General features: G+C 50.5%; 1 long non-coding RNA gene across 2 annotated transcripts in view; it reads right to left on the bottom strand.

Moving 5' to 3' along the window:
- Positions 1-366: 366 nt before the first annotated feature.
- Positions 367-12159, bottom strand: part of LOC134155255 (uncharacterized) — a 100661-nt gene continuing 88868 nt past the window's right edge. Inside the window, exons 7-12 of one of the 2 annotated variants that reach the window (XR_009961476.1) lie at positions 9329-10710; positions 8084-8190; positions 4343-6560; positions 4095-4177; positions 3504-4017; positions 367-1697 (exon numbers count right to left, since the gene is read on the bottom strand). This is a non-coding gene — a long non-coding RNA (uncharacterized LOC134155255). Of the gene's footprint in view, positions 1698-3503; positions 6561-8083; positions 8191-9328; positions 10711-12159 lie in introns of both variants that reach the window. The other variant, XR_009961477.1, reaches the window with a different exon arrangement.

The raw sequence follows: 12159 nt of genomic DNA, 5'->3' as shown, positions 1-12159 counted from the left end.
CAACCCAGTCAGCCCTTTTTACCCTGCTAGGTAATTGTTCCCCATTTCACTCTGGTCCCCCCTGTCCTCCATGTTTTACACCTCCAGTTGATCAGCAACCCCAGTGCAGAGAGCAGCCTAGAAGCTGGTTTAATAGCACACCTTCCTTGCCCCAGGTATCTCTGAGCACTGTATAAAGCAGGATGAATTATAGCTCATTACAGAAAGGGCAGGCATTTGGGAAGTAAACAAGGCAGCTATTACAGAAGCCAGCAATAGCACCACAACACCGAACCAGGGTTGATACATGGAGGAAACCATGCCTGAAAGAGAGGTCAAGGATCCTTGGCAGCTCTCAGAAACCAGTGTAAGAGACTGAGACGCAGGTGGCAACCGCACAGATTTATTCAGAAGATGCTTCTGTCTAGGAATGTGCTCAAGAAAGAATCATGGTCCTTGGTTCTAGCTGGTGCTGGAGCTGATGAAGCCAGAAATGGGACTGCATACCACTTTTTGTCCTGGACCTACCAAGAGCCACCACAATTGAACAAAACCTAGCACATGAGAGAGAAGAAGAAGCAAAAGCTATCAAACCCACCAGCTGTGTCTATGCTCCAGTAGAAGAAACAATCATGAGCACAGATCCATCTCCCGCTAGCCTTCTGGCCATCTCAGGAGTGTGTCTGCCCTGGGTGTGCTCAGGACACCCATCACCACTGCTCCTGCCAAAGAGGTGTCCCTGGGTCTGGTGGAAACACAGCCATGCCTGGAAGGAGCAGAGTACTTCACAGAAGGAGAAACCGAGAGACCAAGAGCTGCTGCATCACACTACCAGCCCAGCATGAAAGGTGGCTCTCTTAGCTACTCCACGCCCAGAGCTAGGGCTGGGATGAAGGAGCCAAGCAGGCAACAGCAGTCCTCTGAACATGCTCTCATGGCCACTACTGCAAGAGCAGCCTTAGAAGACCCATAAAATCCAACCCTTTACCCTGAGATGAGCAGTACAGGCACAAAACTCACCCCCTTCCCTCTCCCATGCAAAATGCAGGGGTTTTATCCCAGGAAAAGCAGCTCCACGCCTACTCCTCATTGGGGATATAAGGAGTATTTGGCCTCTTCTGACTTCAGGAAGGAGAAACGCAGCCTGGAAATAAAGCACTGGCAAGGAACAGGTGCTGGGGGTGGAGAAAGAAGAAGGGCAGAAACACAAGCAGGCTCAAACACAAGGAAGAAACCCCCAAGGACAGAACGTGCCTGCTGGCTGGTACACCTGCGGTTCCCCAGCCAGGGGCAGAAGCAGAGTGGGGATGCCAGAGTACAGTGAGGCAGGAGGTGGCTTTCCGAGGGGAGGCTGACTGTGATTGATGGCACTGCGCTGCGTTCTCACTGATGTAGAAAATTAGAGAGCAATCGCTTCAGATATTGGCCCATGTGAGACACTTGTTGTGTCCATCTCCTGTACACAGGTGCCTCTCCTGGCACCTCTCCCTCCAGCTTGTAGGCTCATTATTCAGAGTGCTGAACTGGGAAAAGTAACACTGCGTTATGGGCTTTTTCTTTCTCCCCCAACTACTTGACTGTATTATTCTTGGGAATACGTAAGGTGCCGATTTCCTCAGTCAGCTACCCGAGGGGAAGTTTGTTTCATTCTTCTTGGCTAGGAAAAAGTAACCCTTCATGTTTTACTTTCTTTCCTAGCCCAAGGCAGGGAAGAGGCTCTACAAAAGAAAAAGACGGGAGCCTTTTTTTTTTTCAGGTGGAAACAACTCCCTAAAATGCAGCAAGTCATGCTTCACCCTGGGGCAGATCTGATTGTTGGTAACCACATTGAGCAATGCTACTCTGCTGATGTAGCCTTTGGTAGAATGGTCCCCTCTTGGCTTTCCATCCCTTTCGCCATTTAAACAGCTCCTGGTTTTCCTTCCCATTTTTGTGTCTGCTTTCATCCCTTCATTGCCTCTCTGTTAGATGCCAAAAGAGCTTCAAAGCGGTCTTTAAGTGGTTTTAAAAAAATCTACGTATGCTTCCATATGAAATGATGAAGCCAATGGTCTAGATCAGCACAGGCTGGTGGGTCTTCAGGAGATGTGCTTCAGAGTGCTGCGAGGACTGCAGCTGGTGGCATGGTTATCCTTTTAACAGAGGACCAAGCAGGGCTGTGTTTGTCTTTTTGTGAGGAGCTCCCCAGTTCAGGAGCCTGGGCATTCCTGTTCGGTGATGAGCTTCGAAGCAGGGAAATTCTGAAGCCATTCTTCAGATACCCAAGAGCAAAAAAAGCAACCACAGGCAAGGAGACTACTGGGCCCTTGTCTTAAAACAATTCTACCCCTCAGTAGTGGGCAATCAGTTTTTTCTCAGCCAGGCACAGCATACAAGCTCATGTGCCAGTGTTTCCAAGCATGATAGAGGAACCTCTCTGACTGCTGCCAACACAATGCCAGAGAAGCCCTACACTCCTACTGCACCTGGTAACCTCTCTTCAAACTCTCCAAGAGCTCCCAGGCAACTACACCAGTGTGGGGAGCAGCACAGGCTCTTCCACTTGTCTGGCATGGCTAGAAGAGACTGACAAAACAGGTTAGATGTGGGGACTCACATCTCTGGAAAGGGAAAAGAAATAGTTCAGTTTCCATCACAACTCCAAGCTCCACCACTGATTTTTCCTAACAGCTCTCCAGCTTGGGGAAATTGAGCTTGTTCACATATCCCAAGGGCAAATTGCTTTTTTTTCTCTTGGGTATCTCAAGAATGGCTTCAAAATTTCCCTGCTTTGAAGCTCATCACCCAACAGGAATGTCCTGAACATTCCTGAACTGGGGAGCTCCTCACAAAAAGACAAACACAACCCTGGTTTGTCCTCTGTTAAAAGGACAACCATGCCACCAGCTGCAGTCCTGCCAGCACTCTGAGAATCCCCTGGGTCAACGCACTGAGGGCTGGCAACAAGCAGCAAACATCAGATCCAAGCCAAAGCCTGAAGCACTCAAGAAATCCCCACAGGAAGATGACTTGAAACAAAGCGTCCCTCTCCCTTCCTCCCTCCCACATCCACCAGAGACTGACCCCAGAGCCCACTACCAGTTTTTCTAGTGGTGGAAGTCCCTTCTCAGGGTGCAGAACAATCCCCACACATTCCACCTTCTCCATCTGCTAATGGCTTCCTTCCACCCAGGCTGAGCCTCCCCCAACCTGAACTAATAGTAGGAAATTAGCATTAAAATGATAGCTTGCTATTAGTAGTGCCTCAGCTTCCTATCACACTCCAGGAACAGCAAATGACAGGCTGTGATTTCCCTGCCATGATGCAGGGGAGAAGGAGTGATGGCAGCCAGAAGTGCTGAAGTTACTCATGGAAAGTTTTAGGCTCATCTCTCCTATCCCAGCCGCCCCTTCCATTCCCCATCCCCATCGTGCTCATCCACCACACAGGCAATCCTACAAACAGATGGCACCTGGGCAGGAAAGCAGACAAATTGGCTCCCACCTGCAGGAGCAATAAGCTTTCAAAGCAGACGAGCACTCACTCGCCAAGAGCCCTGCAGTGTGGAGATGCCAGAGGAATCTGCCATCACCCGCCTTCCTCCCTCCTCACTGCTCAATGACTCCTGCTGCATTCTTGCCTGGTTGCAGGCATACAGCTGGCTCCTCCCAGGAGTCGGTGGCAAGAGGGGAAGGTTGTCCTGAATCAAGTGCCTAGAAGAGGTAATTCAGGCCGAGCATCAACGAAGCGATACTTTTTTCAAGTCAGCACAAAGCTTTGGCTTGGAGGGCTTGCAGCTAGCCTGAAGGAAGAGGGTTTTCTTGGGTCCCCACTGAACATCCATCTGTTTGTCATAGAAACAGCAAGCTCAAGCTGTTTCTTCTCTCCTCCTGCCAAAGCAGGGGTCTGCCCTCCCAGAAAATTCCCCTCCTTGACCAGATAGCTGTGGCAAAAGCATGGAAAGACTGATTTCATTTTCTGCCTGCCTGCTCCTCTGAGCCCACCTGGCTGAAAGCTTCTTAGTACGTCAAGGCCAGGGAAGCAGCTCGTGTACCAGACTGCAGAAAACAGAGAGGCAGGAGGAGATGAGCAAATCCATGGATGTCAATGAAGGCTGTCATCTCCCTCTGGGTACCTGAGTGACCCTGCAGAGTTGTAGCAACTGAGGATTTCATATATGGTGCATTCCTCCTTGCAGAGCCCCATAGTGCTGGTCATCTGCACCAGGGAAAGGGGACACAGTGAGGACAAGACATGCAGGAGCACTTGAGTGCTTTCAGCGCATATTACATGGAGTCATACACAACACTGCTGAAAACATCCATTCAAAGCTACATTTTTAAGCCACTTGGGTAAAGTCAATCTCTTCCACTCCATCCTTACCTCTCAAAAAGTGCCTGGACCAACAAGTGAAGGCAAGTGTCCTTGAACTCCAGCCTTCCAATTGCCTTGTAATAGGCCTAGAGATGGGATGAAAAAGGGAGAAGGAAGAGGATGGTAGGAAAAAGCAGGGTAAAACAGTTACCCCTTTCCCAGCATTCCTATTAGCAGCTGAGATGTGGGAGCAAGGAGAGGATTTATCTGATGATGGATAGCCCGCACATTTGTATCTTCACTGAGCCGTAGACCCAATTCAGCAGACTCCTGACAGATGCAGATGGCAAAGCCATTTTTAATAAGGTGAAGAAAAAAGGGAAAAAGAAAAAAACAAAACAAAACAAAATAAAGACAGGCTCCAGCTGGAAAAGATGCAAGACAGAATCAGGGCTAATAGAGAACCAGAATCTTGGATGCAATAAAGAAGCCCACCCCCTACCTCTATTTTCTACCATGGCCTGGCAGCAGCAGGGTCATTCTCTCCTCTGTAATCAGGTGGAAAATGAAAGCTGCACCCAGAACAGCACTATAGCTTTGCTGAACTGGTCCCTGAGGACAGAAAGCTGGCAGAGAGGCTGCTGGAACTCTTCTGGGCACAAGCACTCTTCTACAAGATTAGCTCCCATTTCAGAGGAGGTGAGAGACAGCCTGCAGAGAACATTAACATGTTTGCCCCTCAGACCATGATTTAGTTCAGGCCTGGCCCCCAAAGAGCACAGATGGCCTCCAGGACTCTGAAGAGACATCCCTAGCAGACTTCCTGTTGATACAAGACTGCCAGCATGGCAAAGGACCATGCTGTGCAATGCTCCCATGACAGCAAACACGGCAACTCCCAATGGCCCTGATTTATCTCAGACAGTGACAAGGGCTTTCCCTCTGTCCCAGGCCACCGCACAGCAAAGAGACATCAGTGACACAGTGCTGCTTACCAACACAGCAAGAAAAGTGGTGATCAGCACAGTATACATCACCCTTTGAGCAGCTCGTATGCGTGCCCTGCTTGTTACTAAAAGCCAGCGGTTCCTGATGTAAGCCAAGGGGACGGAAAGGAAGAAGTAACCTCACGAAGGGAAAGATTTCACCTCGACCAGTGACATCCTGCTATTGTCACTGCCAGCCACAACATCACCCTCTCAATGTGAAATCTAAGTTGACAGTGATACAGGGGAAGAGTAGAGAGGGCAGCAGTCTCTGCACACCCCTGCACAAGGCCTCTGCACAAAGCAAGAACCAGTAGCTCATCACCAGGTTACTGAACAAGTAGATCTTCCTTTTCTAGAGCCAAGGAATAATCTTTCCTTGAAATTATCCCTCCTTCTGGGCAACTCTGTGGAGGATTTCATTTTGGTCTCTGTTGTATCCTCTTTCATTTCTGAAATAAAGAAACGTATGTAGAAGCCAAAACCTCCTTTGCAAAACAACACATGCATCCATAAGCTGAAGTCACCAAAGCCTGAAGAGTTTCTAGTGCCAAAGTCCAGGTGCTTTCAGACTCATCGGAGGTGCATTAAGCACCATTGAGCCCTACTGCCTGTGGCATTTCCAGCTGACATTCCCTCCCCTTGTCCCAGGAACAGGCAAGGACAGGGCTGGGCAGCGAGGTGTGGCGAAGGTTACTGCTGAGACCTGGTAAAAATGTCATCCAGCAACATATGCTTCAAAAAAGATTCATTCCCAAGCAGCCAGGCTCCATAATAAAAGTGTCAGAGCAGGCAACTTGCCTCCCCCCAACCTCATTGCCTCCAGATTTATCCTGTCTCAGGTCTCTCTCCCTCCGTAAGCCAGCACGTGCCTTTCCTTTCAATAGGCTGGCATTGAAACTCAGCCAGCTGAGACTGTAAGGGAAAAACTAAAAAATCCAGGTGAAGGGACTGGGGGGCAGAAAATGCTCGGAGCCAGGTTTTCCTCTAATTTTGGCTGCTCTCAGTTCTGAAAGGGAGGAGGGGGAAGCGAGAACTACCCTAACATGAGAATGCTCCCAAACCAGAAGCCACCTGATTTTGTGTCCCAAACCAATGCTGTAGCTGCTAGGCTGTATCACCTCATTCTCAGGAAGCTCAAGTCACATAAAACTCATCTCAGAAGACATCAACATCTCTGTGCCTGTCACCCTCCCAGCCTCTTCTGAGGGCTGTGCATGTGGAGGGTACCCAGAGAGCAAGGAGAGAGGATGAAGCTCCCTGTGGGTCATAGTCTTGGGGAGTGCTGAGCACTGGCTTGTCTTCACAGAGATATGATGTTAATGCAGTATTGCAGGCAGCCCCAAATACAGAAATGGGGGGCACAGGGGGAGAAGAGAGGAAGAGAGAGGTTAATGTTAACAGCTCTTTGCAAAGAGCTAAAAATACCCAGAATAGCCAGAGTTTCTGTTGTGTCTGGGTTTTTTTCTCTTTTCTTCCCCTCATCCCCCCAAAGGAATATGCCACATAAATTAGAATTATTTCCTTCCAACCTGCAAGACAGGACCAGGCAAAGCATCCTTCAGCTGTGAGTGAAAGAGACAGATCCTGTCTTTGTCAGGAGCACACCAGCCCCAGGGAGGTGAGGTGGAGGATGGCAGATACCAACTGCAGGGACCCTGCTGGCTAATCCTGGTAACCAGGAGAGACAGGTCTGTCCCAGGCTCCCAGCTAGGGTGCAGGGTATGTTTCTCCAATACAAAAGAGACATCAATAGCAGAAGTGAATCCTGGTTATCTTAACTGTCCTGAGGGGACGCAGGCTAAGAGCAGATGCCTGCAAAAGTGGGCTGTGGAACAGCTTTCCATGGAGCAGAGAAAAACTCCACTACTGCTAAGGCAGTCCTGTTATATTTGCAAAACTTGTTGCAGGAGGCAGAGCCCATGATACCTTCTGGACCTATGGACCTTATCATCCAAGGACACCTTTTTCTGGCCCATGCTAGGATACCCATTCAGGTACGTGGCTTGCAACCTAGCACCCTCTTCCTCCATTCCGCTAATAGCATGGAGAGAACCAGTTCGCTTCTAGCAATGAGTGCTCATCCATAGGCAAGAGAAAAACCAAAGCCACCCCCACCATGCTACAAAAGCGCTGCTTCAGTGTGTCACAGCAGTTTCTCACATCTGGATGAGACAGCACTTAAAGTGTTGCAGCTGGCACCAGCTCCTCAGCATCTCCTAATCCTGTTAATGCCAGGCAGGGGAGAGGTCTGGCAGTCGAGGTGAAGGGGCACTTCATCTCCATCAGGTTCTCCTCCTCTAATGAAAATGTTTCGCTAGTGTGTCCTCAGGAAGGTTTCCTACAGCTCCAGCCCCTGTGTGATTGAAGGCTAATCTTGGTTCCTGTTGGCTGAATGGCAGCCCATGAGGAAGGTGATGTATTGTGTTTCACTTCAACTCGACATTTAATGGTGCTGGAAAAAGAAGAAAAAGCACCAGATGTTTATAGATTGTAAGTGATCTCTTCCTGTAACACAGAGAGAGGGCAAGGCAGGAACAGGGGTCTCACGGACTGGGATCACAGTGCACCCCTATAAATTCAACCCCTCTTCAAAGGGCTATTTCATGTGCCAGTGTGGCTCCCTCCAAGAAGCAGTCCAGCTGATTACATGTGGCCACAAGAGGCAACATGTCCTGTAGCCACTCTCTGGGTCATGACAGGCCTCCAATGAGCTCCCCATCATCAGTCTGGTCAGTGCAGTGGCTGGGAAAAAGGACAAGGTCTGGAGTGCAGGCTATTTGGGGTGAGGGAGGAGAGCACGTAGCAGGGGCTTGGTACTCACAGGCAGTGGCCTTGGCTCCTCTGGCTGGCTTTGAACTAGTCTTTGAAGCCTCAAGATGTGAGTTTTACAATCTGCGGTGTTAGCTTTCTTTTAAAATGCTTAGAGACCTACCCATAAAAAATGGAGAGAAAAAAATCAAGATTACAATCCTTTTGCTGGTGTGTTGCTCACACTCAAGGAGAAGCCCGGCTCCAAGACACACCAATCTTTCCCCTCTGCTCCAGAGCCACAGCTCCAGATCATCCCCACCAACTGTTGCTCTCCTGCTGTGTCTGCCCTTGCTGGAACAAACCAATTACCCATCATAGGACCTTCTACCTGCAAATCTTTGCAGCTTTTCTACTCCTTTCTTGCCCCTACAAAACCACCAATGTTTGTTGAGGACACCGAAACACAATACAACCTCTCCTGTTTGCTTTCCTTTCTCCTTCTCCCCCTTTTCGTATCTTTTCCCAGCCCTGCCTGCCACTGGCACTGGATGTGGGATGCTTACCACAGACCACACAAAATGTGTCCTCCAACAGCTAAATCTGGAGGAGAAGGAGAAACTAAGAAATCAGGAAGAAAAAGAAAAAAACTTCCAATTACTGGCAATTAGCTCTACTCAGTGCTTAGCCACTGCACACCATGCCCCAGACACAAATCACTCCGGTAGGTGAGCACACAGGGTAGCACATAACATACCTGCACACACAGTACACTCAGGGTGCTTGCTGAAAGTATTCCAACCCATTTGGTCACCAATGGCTGCAGCCCTTTTGGGGGCCTCCTATAGCCCAGTCTAATTGTGGATGGTACTTTTCTCTGCTCCCATGAGCTGTGGTCCAAGCAAAGACAAAGGCACTTGCTGAGAGCTGAAGCCCAGCACATGAAATTGCCTGAGAGATGTCCATCCTCATGCCCAGACCCACCCGTCTGGGTTATCTGGCTGTTTTTCTTCCGATATCAGCTACAGACAGCGCTATGGGATGCCTGTTGATGCAGTTGCAGAGGGAACAGCCCTTGCTGACAGACACCTTCTCCTCCACCAGAGGACATGCTTCGCTCCCAGCCAGAGGGAAAGTGGAGGCACCCAGCACACTGCCACAGCAGAGGAGGCACTCAGCCAGCCACTAATGCTTCCTACTGTCTTGGAGCAAAGGGATGAATTAGCTTTTATTAGCTCTTTCGAAAAGCACATCACTCCTACCCTTTCCACCTTGCGCAAGACTCAGCTGTGCAGCAAGTGAAGCAGAACCAACTTACCTCTGTGCCAGCAGTCCCAAACTCCTCTTGGGTCCTGTATAAATCTTATGAATTTTAAATCTTAGACAAGGTGGGAGTTAGGATAGAGCAATCCTCCTAAGGTGCTGCAGGGCCCTTTCTGCCCCAGAGTTCTTTAAGAAAGATCGATGCTTGGCTTTTTCATACAGATCTCTCAGGTGGCACCGCACATGGCCCGAAGAAGGGCATGGTCTCCACGCCAAGCCAGAGCCACTGCACAGTCCCTACTGCAGACACCCAGACTTGGAGCTGTTATTTGGGATTGGTCGGCAGTTTTCCACTGAGCACTCCTGCCATGCAATGTATTCCTCACCCCCAGCACCCAGCCATAAGCAGGGCTGAGGGATGGTGCTGCTCCAGAGAAGTCTCTCTGAAGTCACTCTGGGGCTTGTTAGCAGAGTGATAAAGGGGATGAATGGCCTCAGAGAAATGCTCTATTTCCTGCTGTGGCATTCATTATCCTTTAGCCTGGCAATTCTTCACACCAGCCAAGAGCCCTGGGCTTGCTCGTTTATTGTCCTCAGGGGCTGTCTTTCGCAAGAGGCCAAGCTCTGTACTTGCACTCATCGCCCCAGGCAGCTCAAGCGTGCCTGAGGAGCCCTCAGCATAGCATGCAAGACGGCTGGGGGCAGAGCAGCTCTTCTCCTGGGTACGTTTTGAGCTCAGCGCCTTCCTCCCACCCAACCAGCTTGCTTTCCCAAACTCACAATTTAGTGATCTGAACCACAGCTGCCCCTCCAGATCTGCAGGAAACAGAGCTGGGCACGTTTTCAGCCTAATTTCCCAAGAAGTGCAAAGCATATGCACTCCTGCTGCATCAGTCTGTCCTCTGCCCACTCCCTGCAACTTCTGACACAGCAAACAGATTTCAACCTGATCTGACAGAGACAGAGGTCTGAGAGACAGTCAGAGTCTATAAATTTCATGGGAACAGACTGTTAAAGAGAGAAGAGACATTATTAGCACCTTCCAAACTGTAGTGTATCATCCCTTATTAGACATCAGACAATCTGTGTGGGAGAAGGAGTGATGCTATAAATACCCCAGTAAGGGGAGATGCTCCATTCAGCACAAGCAGCTTACTAGACACTAGAGAATCCAAACTCAAGTGATATATCCACAAGAAATGAGACTTCATGGATCCCACTGCACACAGTACTAACGGGTGAAGGTTTCAAGCCTGCTCAGCTGACAGGAGAGACAGCCAGCTAAGATGGCATGTTAGCCTTTTCAAAGGCTTTTCAAAGCCTCTGGAACCAGGCCGTGTGCTTTTTCCTTGTTGGGGGCCAGTGTGCAAGCTGAGGTCCTGCTGCATTTCCAGCTTGAATTGCCACCCCAGACTTATGGATTAGTTCAGATGCTCCCTGAAATGGAAGAGACATGCCCAGGTCAAAGGGGGAGCACTGATGGGCTCTGTCCCTGCAACCCTCTCATTGCCTCTCTGCCACACAGAGAGAGATTTCACCTTCCACCAAGATGTTTCATCCACTTCCAGCAAGTGGGAAGGCAGCCCCAAGTCAAAGCAGCCACCCAGGGAACTCACAACAGTATCACACATCAAACTACCCATTAGCATGTTGACTGATTAGTGGCATTTGTTATTGTCCTGGGTTCAGCAGTAGCAGTCATTTTTCCCCTTCTTGGTAGCTGGTGCAGTGCAATGTTTTGACTTTCAGCTCGGGAACAGAGCTGATAACAAGCGATGTTTTGGTTTGGCCAAGGACTTTGTGAGCCTCATGCTCTGCCAGGGAGGAGGGGAAGCCGGGAGGAAGCAGAGTCAGGACACCTGACCCAAACTGACCAAAGAAGTATTCCATACCACAGCACGTCATGCCCAGGATGTAACTGGGAGTTAGCCGGAAGGGCTGGGAGACTGCGGGGTTGGAGGAGGTATGGGTCAGAGCTTGGTCGGGCTGGGGGGGGCGAGTTATCGGTCGGCTGGTGGTGAGATGATGTATTCTCTTCCCTTGTTATTTCCTTTATCATTATTATAATTGGTGGTAGCAGTAGTGATTTGTGTTATACCTTAGTTACTAAACTGTTCTTATCTCAACCCGTGGGAGTTGCATTCTTTTGATTCTCCTCTCCGTCCCTCCGAGAGCAGGGGGAGGGCAAGAAAGGGGGGGAAGTGAGCGAACGAATTACCTGACTGGGTTTAAACCACGACAGTTCTTTTTGGCGCCCAATGTGGGGCACGAAGGGTTGAGATAACGACAGATCTGACCAGATTAATAGTCACTCGTCACAATGCTGATTTATTGGCTCTCAGAGTTGTTTCGCTTGATCTCACAGCTTCAGAATGTTGTAACTTACGTAGAGCCGGTATTTGCTGTGTTACTGTTTATCAAGTGTGGGGCCTGGGCTAAGGCTCTTGTCTCACTGTGCTTTATGGCAATGGCTTGTAATACGGGCGGGCTCCAGCAGCCGGGCGGGACGGACGTGGCCGTGGACTTGTACTTGGCCGTCCGGCTGCTCTTCACCGCCCTGGCCCTCGCCCTACTCTCCATCTTCGTGAGGCTGAGGGGAGCCGAGGGGCAGCGGCCCCGGGAGCCGGCGGCAGCCAAAGCGGCCCGGGAGAGCGGCCCCGGGGACCAAGCGGCGGCGGGAGCGGGGCCGGAGGCCGCGAGGGGACGGCTGCGGGTGGAGGAGGTCGGGGCGGTCGAGGAGCAGAAGGAAGGGGCTGCCGAGCAGCGGGAGAAGGCGGCGGAGGAGCCGAGCCCCGCGGAAGAGCCGAGTCCCGCGGCGGAGCCGAGCCCCGCGGCCGAGCCCAGCCCCGCGACGGCCGAGAGCATTTCCCGGAAGCCGCTCGCCGA

The sequence above is a fragment of the Pezoporus occidentalis genome, unplaced genomic scaffold (assembly GCF_034315485.1).
Source record: "Pezoporus occidentalis ecotype Australia unplaced genomic scaffold, CSIRO_AGI_Poc_V1 ctg76, whole genome shotgun sequence".
Taxonomy (NCBI): domain Eukaryota; kingdom Metazoa; phylum Chordata; class Aves; order Psittaciformes; family Psittacidae; genus Pezoporus; species Pezoporus occidentalis.
Note: the sequence above shows the minus strand (reverse complement) of the source record. Positions and strands in the feature narration are given on the sequence as shown.